The sequence below is a fragment of the Colobus angolensis genome, unplaced genomic scaffold (genome assembly GCF_000951035.1).
Source record: "Colobus angolensis palliatus isolate OR3802 unplaced genomic scaffold, Cang.pa_1.0 Scaffold14, whole genome shotgun sequence".
Classification (NCBI taxonomy): Eukaryota; Metazoa; Chordata; class Mammalia; order Primates; family Cercopithecidae; genus Colobus; species Colobus angolensis.
Window position 1 is genome coordinate 13,146,317 of NW_012114488.1, and position 23,206 is coordinate 13,169,522.

Sequence of the window (23,206 nt, forward strand, 5' to 3'; positions counted from 1 at the left end):
TAGTTCACATCTGTAATTCCAGCACTTTGGGAGGCCAAGGCAGGCAGATCACTTGAGGTCAGGAGTTCGCGATCAGCCCAGTCAACATGGCAAAACCCCATCTTTACCAAAAATACACAAATTACCTGGGCATGGTGGCACACACTCCTAATACCTGCTACTCAGGAGGCTGAGACATGAGAATTGCTTGCACCCTGGAGATGGAGGTTGCAGTGAGCCAAGTCACTGTACTACAGCCTGGGCAACAGAGTGAAACTCTGTTTCAAAAAAAAAAAAAAAAAAGGATTATTCAGCAGGGCGTGGTGGCTCATGCCTGTAATCCCAACACTTTGGGAGGCCAAGACAGGTGGACCACCTGAAGTCAGCAGTTAAAAAGGATTATCCTAGAGCGAAACTTCTGAGTTTGATAAAATAAATTCTTTCACTTGAACAACAAATATTTGTAGGTGTCTGGCACATAATAGATGCTCAAGAATCTGCTATTATTAATACAACTGTTCCTATCTTTCTATGGTATCAGACACTGTGCTGCAGACACACTAGTAACCAAAATGGCCCTTGTCCATGAAGATCTGGCAGTGGGCCAAGCTGCAGAGGTGAAAGAAGATGAAACTGATGATCTGGACTCTGTGTAGGCCTAGGTTACTGTGCATGTTTGTCTTCAACACAAAGGTCTAAGAAGTAAAAATTAAATAGAAAATTTTAAAAACAGAAAAGAGCTTATAGAATAAGGATATAAAGAAAATATTTTTGTACAGTTGTATAATGTATTTTTGTTTTAAGTTGTAATTGTAGTCAAAGGTTTAAAAATTTTAAAAGTTTATAAAGTTATAGTAAGTTACAGTTAACTTATTACTGAAGAAAAATGTCTTGTATAAATCCAATGCAGCCTAAGAACACAATGTTTATTACATCCACAGTAGAATCCTAGGACCTTCACACATTCACTCACCACTCACTCCCTGACTCACCCAGAGCAACTTCCAGTCCTGCAAGCCCCATTTATGGTAAGTGCTTTATACAAGTATGCCATTTTTCATCTTTTATACCATATTTTTACTGTACTTGTTCTATCTTTAGAATGTTTCTATGTTTACACAAACGCCATTGTGTTATAACTGCCGACAGTGTTCAGTACAGTAGCATGCTGTACAGGTTTGCAGCCTGGAACAAAAAAGGCTCTACCATACAGCTGAGGTGTGCAGTAGGCTGTACCATCTAGATGTACGCAGGCACAGCCTATCATGTTCGCAAAAGAAGGAAATAGCATAATGATGCATTTATCAGACTCTATCACTGTCTTTAAGCAACGCATGACTCTGTGTGTGTGTGTGTGTGCGCGTGTGTGTATATATATCTTTCTCTTTAAAATAATAATAGTACTAGTCATCAGTATCATTATAAATGATGATGGTGATGTAAAATTATATATTCTGGAAATACTGTGTTCTGACAGATCTGAATAATATCTACTGATCTGATAATTATTTATCTGAAATCTGAAAATGGTCTTTTCCCAGACTCTGTAGGTATAAAAAGTACTTAGAAAAGACACCTAACAAATGCTGTTTGCAAATTATTTCTCACGTGTAGATTTACTATACATAGTAAAAGGAAGGTAGAATGTAACAGCTTAACTTTTCCAACTCATTTTTCCTAAGTTCCTCCTCAAAATTCAACCACATAATCCAGAAAACCTTAAAAGCTACTCAAACACAAACCTCACAGTACATTTAGCTTATGAAAATGACTGTCAAATACTTTTCCAACACTCTTTTTAAAAGGTCAGAACTTTTGCTTCCAGGATCTGACCTTTTTTGGCTTAACCACTTTTCCGGAGTTTAAAATTAGTTTAACCTCAAATGAATAATTTGAGGGAAACAGAGATGGGAGGGGAGGGCGTTTTAGCTTCTAATACATATTGGCATAAATTCAGAATGTATATTTGCATTGCTGTAATCTAAACTCACGTAATTGTAACTCAAACCCTAAAATAGTTATCTAAACAAAAACAAAAATCTGAAAAGCAGCACATCTGAAACTGTCAATGTGAAACAGCAACATTACTATGGCTAATTTAGTGACGGAACTGTTCAACACAGGATTCTAAAATCCATTCACAACCACTCAAAAATCTCAATTCAGGTGTTTTTCAGACTCTGGCATAAACAATCTTGAACTAAATTATGGCTACATTTCGGGTGTGGATTTAAGCATGTAACAAGAAAAACTCTTTAAAAAGTAAATCACCACCAGTATCTATGGGAACTGAATTTAGTATCATCTCATAAACAAATAATTATATTCAGTTAATTATACTTTCATAATCAATACACTAGAAAAATAGTAAAATTTTAATATAAGTACTATACATACACATACATCACTTATATCATTTAAATTATATACATATATAGCTTACATATACAATGTATACAATGTGTAACATGAGGCTTGTTCTAGCTTATATAGAATATAAGTATGTATAAGTAAAATATGTATTCTAGCTTATATAGAATATATAGAATAAGCTTCACGTTATAACAAATTTTAGTTTTCATCTGAAAGTAAAAATAAAGCTTTCCTGGATCAGGAGAATTAGAGTTAAAATAATTAAACTACGTCTCTCTCACAAAGGTTTTACCTCTGAATTCTCAACTTGCCACAGCTTCCTTCAGCCAAATAAAACAAATGACCAAGTATCTATGTCACCAATAAGGGAATAAAAGAGTTGATTTATTTTGAACTCTCCTTTTGATGCAAATTTAGAGATGGCTAAACATTCAAATGTATCTTCAACATTACGTGCTCTTCTCCTACGAATGTAATTATTCTCCAAAAAGTCTAGGTCTTAAAGTAATTTAGATGGAACTACTTTCAATGAAAAAGATACAATTTACTGGTTCTTGCTTTAGCAAGAAAAGGAACACTTCTATTTCTTCTTCCTTTTTTTTTTTTTTTTTTAAATGGAGATGGAGTCTGGCTCTGTCGCCCAGGCTGGAAAGCAATGGCATGATCTTGGCTCACTGCAACCTCGGCCTCCCAGATTCAAAAGATTCTCCTGCCACAGGCACGCACCACCACGACCGGTTAATTTTTGTAGTTTTAGTAGAGATGGAGTTTCACCATGTTGGCCTGGCTGGTCTTGAACTCCTGGCCTCAAGTGATCTGCCCACCTCGGCCTCCCAAAGTGCTAGGATTACAGGTGTCAGTCACCGCACCTGGCCTCTTCTTCCTTTTCATACCTTCGGTCTCATGACCACCTCAATAAGCTGTTCCCTGAATAGAGAATTTGTAAAACGTTTTTCTTGCTTTCTCCATCAAAATACTAAGCTTTCATACTTGCTTTAAACTAAACACTTCTACAATTCTATACCTAAAGAGAACAAAGATTTACCACAGCTATACCCTTTTTACGTAATGTACCATGTTGCCCAAAAATTCAGTCAAAAGAATCAGGGTTATGTACGGAAGCAAAATCTAATAATCTTCTAGAAGTAACACTTCTTTCCCTTTAAACCCAAGTAGTTTCAATAAGTATAATGAGAAATGTTATTTTTATATTTTACATCAGCATTTTTACATTTTAAACATTTACCTTGCTTGGATGGGTAAATGTTTCCAACAGCCACAAATAATTATCTGAATTTGGACATCAGCTATCTGTTAACAAGCATGTATACTGTGGGAGAGAACAGGCATCTCAAAACACACACTACAATGCACCTAAATTCTGGATTAAACACTTTAAATAGTGTGTACTGAATCAAGGGTTTGGTTATTCCTAAGAAATTACAAACATTAGTCACTTGGAGTAAAAAATGACAAAAATCCAGATTTTCCCATAATAGAAATTTTCTACCATTCTGTGTTTAAATATTATAATACAAATGGCTTAAATACAATAGAAAATAGTAAAGACTGATCATTTATATGACAAACATTCTGTCAATAGTGTGTTAATTATAAGCCCACATTTTAAGAATGCAGTTCCTCACACACACAGCAGAAACATGAAATACATGGCACGTGACTAGAAACGTGGCAAATGGATTTCATTACGCATATCATCTACTAAAATATTAAAAACCAGCAAAATTTTAAATGCTTTATAAAATACAAAATGCATGTGCTAAAGGCTTTAATATGTATAAAATTTAACTTTAAACCATCTCCAACACTTAAACAGAATACTCAAGTGTCATTCATCTGAACTAAGCAGGCCAAGCAAAATATCCTATGATTCCAATGTTCTCTTCAATGTCGAAATGGGTGGATAAATTTAAAGCCTGTTCTCTCAAGAGTTGCTTTATAGGCAATTTTCTCCCAGTATCAAGGTCTGCAATTTCCATTTGGCTGCCAGTTTGCGATTAAATTCATCACCTTTATTATAAAAATGTGCTTTACTCCATGGCCTGCTGCACAAGAACTACAAGGAAAACATTTTTCACTGCTACTGGCAAAATCATTCTAAGGCAGCCACCACATTCACTCCGACATTAGCTTCTTCAACCTGATGTAGTAGCCTATCCTTCACAGGAAAAACCTGTAACAATTGTGTAACTTACAGAAACTAAATTCTATAGAAATGTCATGCTTTACGTTTTTGGATAATATGCAACTAATTTACTAAATTCTAGATTCAGTATTATTGTGAATTTGCCGTAGGGCATAAATCAATGTACAGAATATACTCAAGTTGCAATTTAAAAAAAAATCACTTTTAAGTGTTGGATAATGAAGTATCCATCTTTTATTCCATTATTTAAAAGTTAATGGTTTATTTTACAGTTTAATTTACCATCTGTGTAAATAATCAAATATATTTTTATATTAAACTTCTACCTGACTTTACCTTTCTTAACAAGTCGCAATACTGAGGGGGAAAAAAGTCAGGAAAAAAGTGCTTCTCCAATAATAATATTAAAGGTAGTTCCTATGACATATTTAGGAAAATATTACTCATTTATAAAATTTAATTTTATTAACGATTACCTATATAATTAACATTTTATTGATTGACTGATTGATTGATTGATTGATTGGAGATGGAGTCTCACACTGTTGCCCAGGCTGAAGTACAGTGGCGCGATCTTGGCTCACTGCAAGCTCCACCTCCCGGGTTCATGCCATTCTCCTGCCTCAACCTCCCGAGTAGCTGGGACTACAGGTGCCTGCCACCACGCCCGGCTAATTTTTTGTATTTTTAGTAGAGACAGGGTTTCACTGTGTTAGTCAGGATGGTCTCGATCTCCTGACCTCGTGATCCGCCCGCCTCAGCCTCCCAAAGTGCCAGGATTAATACTTAACAAACTTGTCCAGTAAGCTAAAAGTTCAAACATATCTTATTTTCAAGTAAACCTGATATTGTTTAGTTTTTACAAAATCTAGGTAAAAAACTAACTTTCCCAACAAGGTAAGCCCATCATAAGAGGGATTATCAGATTATATACAGTAATCTGCGAACCTAGAAGAAACTGCCATCTTCCTGCTAGGAAATGATGTGGTCCTTTCCATTCTCAGGCTGGGCATGCCTCTGTTAGAGCAGTTACAGTATTGCAGCTTCTTATTTTCATCACTCTCCATACCACTGTGAGGCTCCTTGAGCACTAGACTATGTCTTATCCATCTCTGTATCCCCTTAGCACCCAGCAAAGTGCTGGATTTAAAAAAAAAAAAAAAGTTTGTTGAAAACTAAATTACAGCAGGAGTCAACATCAGTTTTGCTAAGACTGCACAGCACACAAGCCACTAAATCAACATTATCAATCACAACCAACCTTTTTAAAAATGAAATAGAATAGAAAAATACTATACTGCATCATAGGTAGTACAGACAAGTATTATTTCACGAAACTTTCAATTGTTGAGTTATATAAATGTGTACGTACATATTTTAAGTTCATAACAAAATATTTATCTTTATAGGTAGCATTTCAAAAGTTCAAGACATGCTACCTTTTGTGGTTCATTCTTTATTTTTGAGACGGAGCCTCACTCTGTTGCCCAGGCTGGACTGGAATGGCGTGGTCTCAGCTCACCGGGTTCAAGTGATTCTCCCGCCTCAGCCTCCCCAGTAGCTGGAACTACAGGTGCCTGCCACCTAATTTTTGTATTTTTAGTAGAGACGGGGTTTCACTATGTTGGCCAGGTTGGCCTCAAACTCCTGACCTCGTGATCCGCCCACCTCAGTCTCCCAAAATGCTGGGATTACAGGCATGAGCCACCGCGCCCAGCCTGTGGTTCATTCTCATACTATTTTTCTGGTTCATATTTATACCGTTAGAATATATGTACCTGTTATTTAATAATAGTAACTAACAATCAAAGAGACTCTGAAATCACAAAATCAGACTTCTACTTGAGGAGCTTCTTAAATTACCACCACTTGCTCCTATACTTTCACTCTTTCCCCCTTCTTAGGCTTCAAGCCATCTGTCTTTAAATATCCACAAAGTAATATGTAATATTCAAATGTGGTCAACTTGAGACCTATCTGCAGTTACCATGTAACTAAACAACGTCACTATGACATATCCTATGACATTCAGTTAGTGTGTTCCAATTTAAAAATCAAATTAAGAAGTTTCACTTTGATGAAAGTAAAATGTGAAAAAGAAGCCTCTTATGCCTTTTACCAACGTGTAAAATAAATCAATTTTCCTATAACCTAAAACAAATCTAAGATTTTCTAACTCTGATCTTACTTCCACCTGCCTTTATTACTATCATTCTCTTAAGGGATTCATTTATCTCTCTACTCACTACCCCATTTGGTTATTTTCTTTTACTCAAGATTTACAAAACAACAACAAAGTCTTTTCAGACACTTCTTAACTAATCACCAAAATTTAGTCTATTCTAGCCTATAAAACTACAACCTGTACAGAACATCAACACAAACATGTCTAAATATTAGTCTAGCAATCCTTTATCTTACACTTTTATCATATTATTCCAAAGCAAATGACTCAGATCTATAAGGAAGTGGGGAAATAAAGAGACCACTCTAACAAAACATTTTAAATTACTGGCTGACACCTGACACAGGAGGATCACTTGAGGACTTACGTTTAAGACCAGGCTGGGCAGTATCAGGAGACCCTGTCTCTTACAAAAAAAACCGTTTTAATTATCCAGGTGTGGTGACTCACCCCTGCAATCCTACCTCTCTGGAGGCTGAGGCAGGAGGGTCACTTGAGCCCAGGAGTTAGAGGATGCAGTGAGCTATGATAGCACCACTGCACTCTAGTCTAGAAAGGGTGAAACCCCATCTCTTTAAAAAAAAATAAAATAAAAAGGATTTTAAATTATTTATATTGTGTAAAACATGGACAGTGAAAACCTTAGGCAAATACACAGTGAACTGTTCCTAAATCTAGATTCACCCTGCTGGAAAATGCTAATGGACACTACCTAGGAGAGACTCTGTCTTTAGTTTAACCTCAATTTACTGATAATACGACTGTGCATTAGATGCTTGATTATATTCTTATTTGGAGGAAGAGTTTAAAATACCCTGGGTAGATATTTCAAGCAACAAAATAGAATTAAATAAATAAGACCCAAGGATCCACAGGTCTTTAACAATCCCCTAAAATTTCCCATAACGTATCCTCAAAACTAATACCAAGAAGAAAAGAAAGAAAAACCAAGTAATTTCAGAAAATGCTCAGTTAAACCAAGTTAACTTTCTTGACTGCAAATCCTGGAGACCTAACATGGCAACACAGTCTCAATTCATGAAAGGAGTGTGCAGAACTTCCTGGACTACAGAACCCTTCTTTTCTCAGACTACCTCAGGAAACCAGTATTCCATGGAACACACTTTTCAAACAGTAACCTAAAGCCTCCCTTGTTCAGACTTAAATTAGCAGGTTTTGTTCTCTCACTTCCAACCTAACCTATGCTTTTTCAAGCCATCAGAGTAAAAAGCAAACTGGGAAGACGGAGAAAAGGCATACTGGTAAAAACTATGCCATACTATCTAGACCACAATATGCTGGCAACTACTCTATCCTTTAGAGCTTGGACCCATCAGCTCAAGAATTCACACACTCACTAATCCAGATGTACCTCTTCCTCCATGCTCCTGGATCAATTCATAAGACCATACAATCACCTACACATACAGAAAAAAACTGAAACACATGGCTTCATAATAAAAGCTAAGTAAAATCCAAATGTACTAGGCAAACAGAAAAATAAAAAGCCAAATTAAGCCTACAGATAAACAACAGCTAAAATAAAAAGTTAGGCAGTAAGATACCCCTCTTCTCCAAAAAACTAAAGAAGCAAGAGAGTCAAAGTCAAGAAAAAATAACATCTGAAAATGAAGGGAAGGGAAGGACAGCAGCAAGCATAGCAATCTCCCACATTAATACATCACTCTATAATATAATGCCTGTACAGGATAGAGATAAGAAAACCTGGACTAAAAACAGAAATATGGAGGCAGATAAAGGAAAATGCTAAGACAAAAGGTATAAAAAGCTCTAACAGAGAATTATTTACCTCCCTACTCAGAATGTTCCCACATTCAAGAACAGTGTTCCCTGTGTCTAGAAGACCACTCCCTTACCTGTTCTCCACTTCAATCCTATCTGTCCTTCAAGAGCCAGGTGACATTCTACCTCTTCTACTGAAACATTGCATAGCCTCCTCAGCCTAAAGCACCCTCTTTAGCACCAGTCTTTAGTCTTCTTGGTATGTTTATATTTCCTTTGTTACTTTTACTTTTCCATTCTTTACAACTACTGACATAACTTGAAGAAATGAATTTAAGCTTTAGTGTACCCCTCATAACATCCCACACATATTAATAGCATACAACCAAATAGCCTAGAAAAGTTTCAATTAAGTATGTTAAATCAATAAAAACTAATACATAAAATATGCAATTCTAACATTATTCGAAATCACATGTTGCATCCTAACAACCACTGTGTACTGTAATGCAACATAAAATGCTTATTTCAGATTAACTGCATTGCAAAAATAAGAGTGTGGTATTCATAATACCCAGTTACAATACTTTGTAACTTAAGGCTTTTAAAAAAGTAACTTCTGAAGCCACTTAATGCTATCATTACACACATTTCCTGAAAGCAAAGTGGCATGTCCAACAGATTAGTTAAGTAAACTATAATATACCTCAACAGCATGAAATATATTACTATAAACATTGTATCTGCAAAGAATATCAAAGGGCAAGGAAAAATGCTCATGATGTATTTTTTTTTAAAAAATCCGTAATTTCAATTTTGCTACATCCATAAACACTGGTGGGGGGGACCAGAAGGAAATATTAAGAGCAGCTATCAGTGAATTTTGAGCACTTTTAACTTTTTAACTGATACATTTTAGTTTTTCCCAATGAGATAAGGAATATGTCTTACAATAAATATGAAGTTATTTATAACAGTTTTTTAGGATTACTGAAAGAAATTCAAGCTTCTCATAAACTCTCTAACAACAGTAAGAAACAATCTTAAAATGTACACACAAAACTGGCCATCCCTATATTCCCCTGAAAAGAAGTAATTCCCATTAAGGTTCAAAGACAATGTACTACACTATCTCTGTGCCCTCACTACTGCCTCTCCTAGGACTGAAAGAAGTTACAAATCATGCTACCGCCAAAGATGAACTGAAAATGTGTGGATCGATCTCCAATTCTCTACATTTTGGGAATAACAGAAAAGGAAAAACGTGGGGCTAGGGAGCAGGGACTAAAATGCAAGTTATTATCAGTTACAAAGGTGGCAAAGTCAATCTCTTCCTCCCTGGTTCTCTATATAGCAACAAGACAAATTCGCTCCTGTACAGAGTTCAATTTCAAGTCATTGAGGGCAAGATATTTTAAATTGCCTTGACAGTTGCAAAAAAAAAAAAAAAAAAAGCTCAATATAGTTGAACTAGGAAAATATAACTTAAATACATTAAATAAAAGTACATGTCTGATTCACATCTAAGGAACTTAAATGAGCAGTATTTCTTCAACAATTGCAAAGCATATGTTAAAGCAATCTATGTAGTATTTACCTACCAAAAAAACTAACAAAGTATGTCGTAATGCTATAAACTATAATAAAAAGTGAGATAAGATTATCTTTCTACTGCTGATAATTTTTTATTACTATGATAAAACTATGATCCCCAAAAGAACTTTCTCTTCATATAACATATAGTAAACTATGACACATTTTCTTCTGATTTATTTCAATAAACAGAAATAAACTGCCTGGTTAAAGACTTTATAATTACACAGAAAATGTACAAACAAGATACCTCTCAATGTAAGTGACTCAGTCACCCACCATAACAAAAACCCTTCAAACAACTGAGCTGTAAAGGCAGAAGCTATTTCGGAAAATAGCTGCAATGAATCTCATGTCCTAAACTAGTTACATTTAATACGGTCAACATACCAACATATAGTCTCTTAAAGAGACACATTCTTTAAAGAACTATCACAACTTTTTCACATGCCAATCAAAATATTCCATTCAGTAACTGTTATTTGTCATATTCCTGAGCAACTCTTCCCCTACAATTTAAAGAACATTTTCGTATTCTGGCAAAAGGGTTATTTCTCAACACATTTTAATCACTAAGTGCTCTCTTTTGTGTACTAATATCCCCATCTGCTGGAACATAAGTTCCCTTACTACTAAAAGTTCTTAATGACAAGTTTGCAGTAGAGATTTTGCCACTACTAAGGAATACAATTTTAAGGTTCTGCCTATAAGGTTTCCCCCACTTCACATGACTTTAAAACCTTTAAAGATCTATCTATATTCTTTTACTGATACTATTCAGAAGAATTCGCTAATTTAAAACATCTTGCCTGTCATATTCTTTTTTCCCTACCCTCCGTGCTTAAGATACAAAGCATTACTATAAACAACCATCTCCTTATAAGTTATCTTTCTGGATCACATTGCCATAACACACACACACACACACACACACACACTCACCTGACTTTAAAATATATTTGTATTTTCCATTTCTGCTGAGCATAAGGTAAAAGCTAATAGAAGCAGTAAGTACAACAAAAGAACACAGCTAATAAATGACAGCATCAAAAAGTCAAAAACAAGATTTAGTAGAAATCAAAACTTGGTATACACAGAATGAGGGTCCCCCCACGAAAAAAAGGAAAATAATTGTCATCAACCAGAAGAATGGGTCACTGGCTATATCTATTATTGGTAACATGTCTAAAACAAATTTAAAAAAAATTTTTAAGACAGTTTTACTATTAGTAATATTATTATTATTTTTCTTTTTTGAGACGGAGTCTCGCTCTGTCGCCCAGGCTGGAGTGCAGTGGCGTGATCTCGGCTCACTGCAAACTCCATCTCCCGGGTTCACGCCATTCTCCTGCCTCAGCCTCCCGAGTAGCTGGGACTACAGGCGCCCGCCACCTTGCCCGGCTAATTTTTTTACATTTTTAGTAGAGACGGGGTTTCACTGTGTTAGCCAGGATGGTCTCGATCTCCTGACCTTGTGATCCACCCACCTCGGCCTCCCAAAGTGCTGGGATTACAGGCTTGAGCCACCGCACCCGGCCTTAGTAATATTATTAATTTTGAAAGTATTTTCCTTAATATCGTAGAATAAAACAAATAAGTATGTCACCATCAAGAACAACATTAGTTTAGCTATGGTCGGCAAAAAAATAATAATAATAAAGATATGACTATAAAATTAACAATGTTAAAACTGAATTGAAAATATAAAAATGAATGAATTTTAAAATCAATATTGTCCATAGAAAATGGCTCAGAAGTAATCACATTCTGAGAGTAATGAACATGTTTAACATCTAAATTCAAGTATTTCATACCATTCCTATTGGAGAAATGGCCAAGTCTAGCTCCAGAACAGGTAAAAGCAGGCAAGGCACAAGGGGAGCCTGGGGCATAACGTTGCCCCAGAAAGCAAGTAGGAGTTCAACAGACACAGAAGCCAGTTTAATTATCAATGGCTAAAACTGTAATAATTTTAACATCAAAATTAATTATAGTTGACTTAAGTACATTGAATCTATGAAACCCGTGAGTCTACAATGATGACTAGAAAAGAGAAAAAATTCATTGGTCTCCATTTGAGGCAGCCAGCAAACCAACACTTTACTTTGAGAACTAAATAAAAATAAGCAGCAGCATATATCCAGCTTGCCCTATTAGAAACTTACTCCAAAATAGCAATGTATTTCCGTGTTAGTGTCAGAAAGCTGTACCTTTCAAAGGATGCCAAGTAATTGCAGAAAGAATGGCCAAATTAAAATATCATCATGGTGCAAGCTCTAATGAAACTGATTCAGGCAAAAAACTGGTTAAAACCATGGTGTGAATGTTGATGGGGCACCCTTCGTTGATGGGGCACCTTCTGGTTCCAAGAGGAAAAAAAAAAAAAAAACAACCTTTAAAGTACAAGGATTCATCTATCACCACTCCAATCCAGGTATCAATCTTTCCTTCTCTGAAGGCAGAACCAGTTACTGTGCCTCCTGATGTGATATAACAGAAAGTACACAGCAGCACCTATGACGTCCTCTAGTGGAAGATGCTATACTTGAACCTTCTTTAGATCTAGCTTCCAATGTAATAGATACATAGCGCATAAAGGAACAAGTCTTAAACAAGTTAAATCAATGCCATTAAAAAAAAAAAAGGAGATGGTTCTAGATTTAAAAAGGTGTAACAACCAGATTTAATGAGTGGTGTTGAGTAAGATTCTGGTTTGGACAATCCAGCTATAAAGAATATCTGTGGATCCACTACAGAAATCTGAATACGGACTGGTTATTACATCATCTGTAGGATTAACCCATCCTGTTCAGTGTAATGTCACTATGTAGGGAAGTGTTCATTTTTAAAGATACACAAATATGTATCTCTCTTCGGATAGAATGTGAAGATATCTCTCATTTACTCAAAATAACTAAATACAAAAATTAACACAACTAAATTTTAAAAGTCCACATCGAACTTGGCAAAACATCGATCTCTGAAACAGGGACGAAATTTTCTTCAAGGCAAATTAATTCAAGAATTCCAAAGATTCTCTCCAAGAGTCTCTTCAATTGTCTTTAGCTCATATAGAAATGAAAGTGCAATTCTCTAACTAAAAATTGGGCTGACAGCTAAACAAATGAGCCCCACATGTTCTCTATCTTTCAGAATGAATACATTAACCTGTAGGTAAGGAAAAGAAAGACTTGTTTCTAGTTAAAACACACTTTAAAAAATCTTTAGAGTTTAAAATACAGAAAACTCAATATAAGTATTTTTATTAATACTATTTTGAGAAAATATCGCTATTCAAAAAATTTTCCTAATGGGTTAACATATATAATAGTTTGACTCTTCACACTTCATCCAATGTCTACTTTAAACCCATATATATTCTACACATTCTCAGTTTATGCACAAATAGTTCATTCTGACACCCCCAAATAATCCAAGCTTTAAAGATTCCCTACAACCTTCAGAATAAAATTCAGACTATGTATTCTGGCCTTCAAGGCCCACCACAACCTAGCCCTAACCTGGTCTGCTTTCTGTAGTCTCTCTTAATTCCCACTACTTCTATCTATGCATTTGCCATTTCAACTAACTAAATCCGTACCTATTTCCTAAGCCTTGCCCATCACCATGGTGCTGACACTGCTGCACCTTCCCTTCTCCTGGAATATCCTCCACCTTCCCATTCACCTCATTAAATCATACCAACTGTTAATACCAACTCAGGTTCCACTTCTCAAATAAACATAACTAGATAGTTCAGCTCAAAGTGACGTCCTCTAAACTACCAGAGTGTTAGTAGTGATTCTCATGCACATAAAAACTAGCTGAACCTACATGGATACATTACCTTTCTTTTTCTCATTCTCTAAAAGCTGCTTTGCTTATCTAGTTGTTTATCCTATCATAAACAATTTTAAAATGTTGATAGACAGCAGATGATACAGGCCGGGGGCAGTGGGTAACACCTGTAATCCCAGCACTTTGGGAGGCTGAGGCATGCATATTACTCGAGGTCAGGAGTTTGAGACCATCCTGGATAACATGGTGAAACCCTGTCTCTACTAAAAATACAGCAATTAGGTGTGGAGGTGTGCACCTATAATCCCAGCTACTGGGGAGGCTGAGGCAGGAGAATCGCTTGAACCTGGGAGACAGAGATTGTAGTGAGCCAAGATCCAGCGCCTGGGCGACAGAGCAAGACTTAAAAAAAAAAAAAATTAAAAAAGCAAGCAGGTGATGCTGCTACTTTATAGTATGAGAGGCTCTTCTGAATACCATCAACTTCAGAGTATTTGGATTTCAGGTTGGCAGGGCAGTTAATAATTTCATTCACAGATGAAGAAGCTTGAGGTTCAGAGAGATTAGTTATCTCGCCCAAGATCGCCAAACTAGTTAACTGCAAAGTCATGATTAGATCCCAGGTCTACAGTCCAAGAATGTTTACCACCTCACCACAGGGTCTCATTAACATATGCACAAAAACATAAATTCATTTCATCTTTATGCTGGCTCACGCATGTGCACGCGCACACACACAGAGTTAAAACTTGAATACTCTCATGATAACGGGGCATCATTGCAACCACGGTGGAATCAGTAACAATAGACAATTAGGTGCAGTTTCAGGGTAATTTTTTCGATCCCAGTTTGAAATTTTTTCCTTAAAAAAATGGATTCATCTGCCATGTAACAACTAAATCAAAGGGATACAATTACTGTAACACAGCAAAGAACTGTGGATTACGTTTAATTTGTTTGAATTATTTGAAATGAGCAATCATCCTCCAGATGCTGGCATCAGGAATATGACGTGGTGGCTACCTGCTGCAGCACCGTTTCCATTCAATTCATAACCATCCACCTCCTGGGTGTCAATCTCCAGTTATCTACCTGATATTTTACTGGGCTGTTTACCCCAGGCTGATCTAAAACCGATACAAGTATACATTCCTGACTTGAATCACTTAGCAATAGTATACTTCTGTATTAAATCACCCAGTCAAAAATGTTTCCTCTTCAGTAGTTAGTAAAAATAATAGCAGTAACAATTTTTACTACATTATTCAAAAAACTGAGGCTCTAGTCTTTGCTTACAAAGAAGTGAATGAGCTGAAATCCTCTAAAAATGCCTTTCTCGCTTTTAGCTTTTTAATTAGTTATCATTAAAAATAAATTCTAGTTCTAAGAATTTGATCATCATTTGTTCAAAACCAGCATATCACAGAATTAGCAAAAAACCATTTGCTTTTTCTTCTTTACCTTCACAACTTGAAGCAACAGCAGCAGCTTTTTAGCACATGGAAATATTCCAGGTTTTTCCCTCCACTTCCCCTTGTGGAGAGGCACGCCACAAAATGGAACAGAGGAGAGAAGTGAGTGTCTCGCTCCAGCTCTGCTGCCAACTTGTCTTGAGACATAGGCAAGTCACAACCGCTTCAGGTCTTAGTCTCTGTACCTATGAGAAGCCCCCAACTCTCAGGAAACCTGTAGCTCTAAAAGACAATTCTCTGATATAATCTGCAAGGTAATTTTGAGACTCTGTAAAATTATGACATTGAAGAGTTTACGAAAAGGTCCCAAATTTTATTTGTTTTTCAGATGGAATCTCACTCTGTCGCTCAGGCTGGAGTGCAGTGACACAATCTCCTCCCTGCAACCGCCGCCTCCCAGGTTCAAGCAATTCTTCTGCTTCAGCCTCCCAAGTAGCTGGGACTACACGCACACACTACCATGCCCAGCTAATTTTTAGTAGAGACAGGGTTTCACCATATTGGCCAGGTTGGTTTCGAAATCCTGACCTCATGATCCGCCTGTCTCACTCTGCCTCCCAAAGTGCTGGGATTACAGGCGTGAGCCACCTCGCCTGGCTCGGTTTCAAATGTTAAAATTGCATGTTTGTTTTTTTGCCATGCATTTTCCTAATTCTACTCTTAAAATGTACTATTATTTTGTTTGTTTTTTCCTATACATTTCAAACTAAAATCAGCTTAAAAGCCAAGGGCTCCCCAATGATTTGCTACTGACCAGATCAGGTCCAGTCTCCACAATGACCTCTCCTGCACTAAAGCAAAAGCAAGGTGCTTACTTAAGGCCTGCTACTTATTCAATCCCCGGGCCAACTAGATATTTCATCATTTTGAAAACCTTTCTCAGCTGGAACTTAACCAGACCCAATACTCACAAAGCCCAGCTCACATTCACCGCATGTCTCCACTTACAGATATAAATGCCTACACACACATGCCCTTTACTTACATTGTAGCCATAATATGGAGCCACTTATGGATGTAACTGCACTTCAATGTTTTATTCTATTTTATTTTTTTAAGAGAGGGTGTCACCGTTGCCTAAAGTGGAGTGCAGTGGCACGATCATAACACTGCAGGCTTGACCTCCCAGGCTCAAGCAATCCTCGCACCTTAGCCTCCCAAGTAGCTGGGGTTACAAGCACAAGCCACCACACCTGACTAATGATGTTCTTTCTGATACTTCAATATCTGTTTATCTGCTAAGCAGAATATGACACATTCTGCTTATAATAAATAATGTGATCGAAATCTTACAATCGATTCATTTCCCTAACCTCAAAATTTAGTTCTATAAAAATATTAGACAAATACATGAAGCAACTTTTTGAACATATTTTGTGAGACCTGATAGGATTGCTGGATTTTCAAACTAGTTTCCACATCAAGAAACTGAAGACGAAAACATTAAGTGCGGTCCTTTTCTTGCTAATTACAAGAATTCTAGATAAATCAGTTCTGCAATGTATTTTTTAAAAATTCATCACAGACTTTCAAACACTGTTACTGCTAAAGAACAGTAATAGACATTTTAGAAATAAAAGAGCTGGCCACACATGGTGGCTCAAGCCTGTAATCCCAGCACTCTGGGAGGCCGAGGCGGTCAGATCACAGGATCAAGAGTTCGAGACCAGCCTGGCCAACATGATGAAACCCTGTCTCTACTAAAAATACAAAAAATTGGCGGGCGCCTGTAATCCCAGCTACTCAGGAGGCTGAGGGAGGAGAACTGCTTGAACCCCAAGAGGTGGAGGTTGCAATGAGCCGAGAGCACGCCACTGCACTCCAGCCTGGGTGACAGAGCGAAACTCCGCCAAAAAAAAAAAAAAAAACAAAGAAAAAGAAAAAGAAAAAAGAAATAAAAGAACTAAGTTTCAGCTAAGTGAAAGCTTCAATTCATCAGTTTTCTAGGTAATGGCACTGTTTAAAATTAAAGACACACCTGTGTTTAAAAACATAGCTATTTGTGTTAAATGACAATCAGCTACATATGATTATACTCAGCTTTCTTTTAAACTAAAGTCACTCAAATACAGTCTTCATCCTGAACACACCAAAGCAGCACCTAGGGACAAGAAATCATTCCTATCTATTGTGCCCTGCATGGAGTACAAGAACCATATAGATATATATGGACTTTTAAAAGGGTAACTAACAGGGTGGGGAAAGTTTACCTATATAATTCCATAAATGCCAAAACTTTCCAAGAGCTAAGATAAGCACTGGTAGTTTTTCTCTGCTTATGAACTGATACCCTTTGGTATAAGGACTGACAAGAAACTATACTGCTTAAGTAAAGCAATTTTATCTTTCTAAATCTCCTTCCCAACAGTAACAGTAAAGTAACATTAAGCACCTTGACAGCAAGTACTACAAATAACATGACATTTTTTAAAGTTATTTTTAAGAAAAAATACAAGTGTCTTTTCTTCTAAGGGCATAAAACTATCAACAGTGACACAACTGCTTCATTTCTTAAAATTATTAGACACTATTCCTAACGTCACCTCTAGATTTTCATGTTTTCAAACCATGTGCACATACTCTATCTTTGAGAAACTAGAAATCAAAAAAGGAGGTAAGATGTAACATGTTTAATTCAACAAGCATCTGAGAAGTGTATGCCAGGCTCCAAGGTAGGCACCTTCAAGAAAGTAATTTTAAGAGGGTAGACAGGTAATAATATTCCAATGCTAACTATAATGATTACTCCATAGAAGGCAGTACCTAACATAGACTGAGGTTATAAACAAATTTCTTAACAGTCCCACTAACATAACAAACTATATTCACTATAAAAGTTTATTTTTAGTTGTGCTTCTCTGTTAAGTAAAAATATAACTGTAAAACATCAAATAATCTAGCTATTTTGGGCCCAAAACTGATATGCCAATTTTTAAAAGGGGTATAAATATTCCCTAAAAGTTATCATTAAGGGTAAACAACACATTATTGCACTTAAAATTCACATTAAGCTGTCTTAATGTCAAATAGAGGAGGGATTGGAGGAAAAAAATGAAGTCCCGCTGATCATGTAAATAAAAAACTGGTATATATCTCTGTGACCTCCTAACACAGGCCCACTCACCACTCACCACTCCCCATCCCATGGCCTTAAAATAGAACCTTGGATATGTTCGTAACAGCTGACATACCAATAGCAGAAACTTGCTCAGTGGGCTGCCTTTTAAGTTATCAACAAACAAAAACCAACAATGTCATAGCATTTTCCATCTCCAACAGAGAAGAGCAAGTTTTGCTTACAACTGCAACATCAAACAAATAAATCAAACACATGTATTAGCTACACTGAATTTCTCAAGTAAATTAAACTGTAGTTCCAGTCAGTTTATAAAAAGTTGCTCCTATGATCACACTCGTGTAATTCCCTTGATATAAAAACCAAACCAAACTGTAAAAAAAAGGAAAAAAAAAAAACCACACACACAAAAAAGCCCTTACATGTCTAAGTATATTGGCCTCAAAAAAAAAAAAAAAAGAATCTGAATCATGCTTCAGTGAAGGCCAGGTCAAAGCAAGAGGGTTTTATTATACTTCACTTCTTTCATCACAGAAATCTATTTCCCTGAAAAAGGAAACCAAAAACCATTTGCTCTTATGAGAAACTGACCAATTTCAATCAGCTCCAGGACAGTGACAGTGACCAGTGAAGCATTAACAGAAATAAAATGTGCATAAAGCATTTAAGAAGTCAAATTAACTTGATTTAACTTGACATTCTCAGTCATTTAAGAAAAAGTGTTCATCCCAAATACGCTAGTCAATGTGACTAGCAAAGAGACCTATTTCCATCAACTCAACTGTGTTACAGTCGGATACAACTTTTACTACAAAACATGCAAACTGGATACAGTTTACAAAGGAATCACCTTCCACCTACAGGGAAATTTAGCTTTAAAAGTACAGAATGAATATTTAATAAATGACCCATAATGATACAACTGATCTTTCCCATGACTGCCAATATATAGCTGCTGACACCTCCTGGGTGAGAAAAGATAATGGAAAGAAGTGATTATAAATAGTAGCTTCCTTCTTACTACAACTAATTCAAGGGCTGTGTACAAAAGCAAAATCTTAGTTCCTAAAGAGATTATTTTACCTTAAAATCTGTTTGTTACAGATGATGATTACTGACAACAATAATTGCTTCTTCAGACAAAAAGAAAAAGCTTTTTGTAAGAAATCTCTATAGCAAGAGTCCTCTCAATACCAACAACCACGTAATTCTTAAGTCAAAGCTTTTGTAAATGAATTCTCAGAAAAAAAAAATGATGGTAAGAAAACCTTATGATACATCCAATAAAGGCAAACAAAGTGAAAATAAACATTAACATGAAAAAATATCAACTATTTAAGCAAGTTTTAACAAAATATTTTTACTCATATATTTAAAGGAGAGGAAGCAGGCAGGGTACAAACTAAACTGAGGTCAGACAGAAAGTTTATTATAAACACAAAAAGACCATCAGAAAATGAAAATGTCTTTTTCAAATCAGTCATAAGGCATTCTAATCCATCTGCTCTCTTTTTCTGAGCCACACACTAATTTTTCTGATATCCACGATAAAAAGATTTAGACTATGCTTCCTCCTTATACATTTTTTATTTCCATATCAGCAGCTTTAACCCCTCCTCCATCTAAAAAACTGAAAACTCAAAATCTGCTTTAAAAATACTAGTTCTCCATTTTCCCCTAATACAGGATTGCTAAGTCTGACTGTACTCTTCACCTTCTCAATTCTGAATTATAAAACTTTATTAAAACAATTTGCATTCAACTATTGTTGCATTTTCATGACAAAAAAATTTTGTTTTTTAAAAAACTATATATTAACTGCTCTAAGGGTTCAGTTGAAAACTCTCTAAAGGTAGAGCAGTTTAAGACCTAGGTTTTATGTGTAATCCTATAATCATCTGTATCTTCAATAAAAGGTTTCAAACTCAAGTTTATGTCCTTTATATGACGGGCCCAACCCAATATGTATTCATAACTTTAACAAACAACCGTGTTGAAGAGACTTGAGTGGAAGAGCTGGCACACACACCCCCACCACCAGCAACAGCAAAAAACAAAACAAAAACAAAAACAAAAACAAGCAGCAAAACAAAAGGACTGTCCACAATCAAGATACAGCCTAAAGGTTAACTTGGCAAGGAATAAAAATACTTATTCTAAAACATCCAAGTCTTAATCGATTAACTAGGAAAACCAGCACACTTAATCCTCAAATTTGTAACTAGCCAAATGAAAATTCTTAGGCTGACAAGTTAATTTTTTAAAAGCTTATTCTTCGAAAAATATTTTAAAATAAAAAATTTAAAATCTCATTTAAAATTCCTAATTATCAGAAAATACATCTACTCTAAGTACGATGTTAACTTCATTAAACCAATCACTAAAGTAAAATTTTTAGTAAATTTTATCTAAATTGAAAGGTAATTTTTCAGCCAAGCATTATAGGCAAAAAAAAAAAAAAAAAAAGTAATGCCTAACCAGAAACAAAAGTCATGATTAATTTGTTTTGAACAATGACAAACCACAAAGGGGTAAAGCACAAGATGCCAAATTTCACCATTAAATCATCCAGAAGAAAAAAAAAATGTGATGGACTTCAGAAACCAATATTTTTCTGAAGTCAAATTAAGTTTATAATAAGACTAACAATTACAGGAAGCAGCTTATTCCACACTAAGGAATAGCCCTTTTTCCTGCATGTTTGTACTGGTCTGATAAAAAACAATCAAGCTTCCTTGTCATTATATTGCCCATTTTAAACATACTATATGTCACACAGAAGCAATCTTTCCACTAGAGAGTTGACAAGGCAAAAACTAAAGACAGAGTAAGATGCGAGATGGAGTAAACCACATTAAAAGGGGAGGGGGAAACAAACATTATCTAGGCGATATCATAGTGGTCTCCTATATTTAAAACGCAAATGAAAACTATTTCCAACCAGAGAGAAATAAGCCTTTGTTAGAGATAATGACATAATTAACATTTCTGGATTTGAAAGATTAAAAATTATTAAAGCCTAAGGTTGGAAACTTGATAACAAGGAATCAGCTTTAAATTGAGATTTTAGATCAACATAAAAGCACAAGAAACCTTTTAAAACTAAAGAAACTCAAAAGTATGCAGTTTTTTAAATAGTATACATAAGGTGAAAATATTTTCACATTTTTGGAATCTCCTATAGTCTTTGAATTAAACATTTCAAGAATGCAATTTAATTTTAATTAACCCTAAATATTGCCAAGGCCTATTTTCATTTTATCGTCGATAAAGGATTCCTTCTAAACAACAGCACTCAAGAAAAAAAACTTTCACCAGAAATTGTTACTAATACTACTAAAAGTTTAACTTAACCGAAATATGCCAAGGAGAAAATATTAAGAGTGTTATTTTTGAAACGTCATGACGTTGTGGTAATAATTTTAAGGAAAGTGTTTTTAATGTTCGAAAACACTATATAAATACATGATGACAAATCAAATAATCTGTAATTTAAGTTTCAACTAAATTTAATATAGGTCAGATTACTGAGTATGTTACACATTTGGTTCCAACCATTTCCATGGTTAAAAAATAACTGGCGCCCCTTAGCGCTCACATTTGGAAATACTCAATTTAAGAGTTCCAGCAATTTTTTTTTTTTTTTTGACATTCCAGAAAGTTTTCTGCCTCCACAATCTTTCAAATGCCAACACAAATAGGAAAAGCAGAACCCTTTAAAGGGACAGCTCAAGTTTTCTCTGGAGCAACTTGAAATTAACAGATTTGCTGTTCCAACAGTGGAAAATGCCCATTTCAATGCTGGTGAGTGCTGTATGTTTAACATATGGAAGCAAAACGACGAGAAAGCCGTAACACCTAACCATTTTCTACTCTTAAGTTGTTTCTACGACTTTCAAGACAATAAAACTCCTGGGATTTTTCTGTAATCATCTTTTTATCATGGAAACATTTCCGGCCTTTTGTTCTCTAATCACATTCCAACTCCCCAAGCTTCAAACTCCTGTTCCCCGACTCTGTTTTTAAAATCTCGAAATTCTTGCGAAAAATCTAAACTCCATTGTTCATCTCTTCAACCTACAGTTTTCAGTTTCCTTTACACAGTCCTCCGGTGATGCCTCTGAGCAGGAAAAAAAAAAAAAAAAAAACTTCTGGCTAGTCGATTTTCGAAACACTTTTTTGTGGTCATTTTTTTTTTCTCTAGGCATCCACAGAAACCCACAGCTACTAGAAATTAATACTCCAGATACTGCTATGAGAACTTCTTAAGGAAATTCCAGAGTTGGTCAACATTAATCTTCTTGTCATTCTTCGCTCCCCACAGCGCTCCATAAAGCTTTTTGAAAACTTCGGCTCAATTTTATTTCGCCCTTTCCAAACGTCTCGATTCCCTGTCCTACAAACTCGGGCGGCTGCGTCCCCGGGAGTAAACCCTCCGCCCAAGTTCTTCCTAACTCAGGCTGCGCTCCGATCTGTCATCGCGTTATTTCGCACTCCACCCCCCACCCCACCCCCGAAAAGTGAAGTTCAACTCCCTAACAGTTCTCGCTTCCCCAAACAAAAGGGAAAAAAGTGCTTTTCGCCGTCACTTCGTCGTCCTTGTCGGCTACGCCAGCATAATTTCGGTCTCCTATAGAATTTCTTTAAACTAACGAGCCCCACTCTGACTTCCACTTAGTATTTACCAGCTGCACCAACTCCCCAAGCACGAAACCCCGCTTTAGTCCTCATGGGAGGGGAGAGCTCCCGAATGCGAGGCAGCCGGGGTCCGCGCAGAGCAAGCTCAGGAGATCGAGGGGAGGAGCGGGGCCCGCGCCGGG

The 23,206-nt window shown here is 36.1% G+C and overlaps 1 protein-coding gene across 5 annotated transcripts in view; it reads right to left on the reverse strand.

Annotated features, from left to right (window-relative positions):
- The window catches only part of QKI (QKI, KH domain containing, RNA binding), a 167,222-nt gene that overhangs the window by 143,095 nt on the left and 921 nt on the right, over nucleotides 1–23,206 (reverse strand). The gene's annotated exons all lie outside the window — the stretch shown is intronic.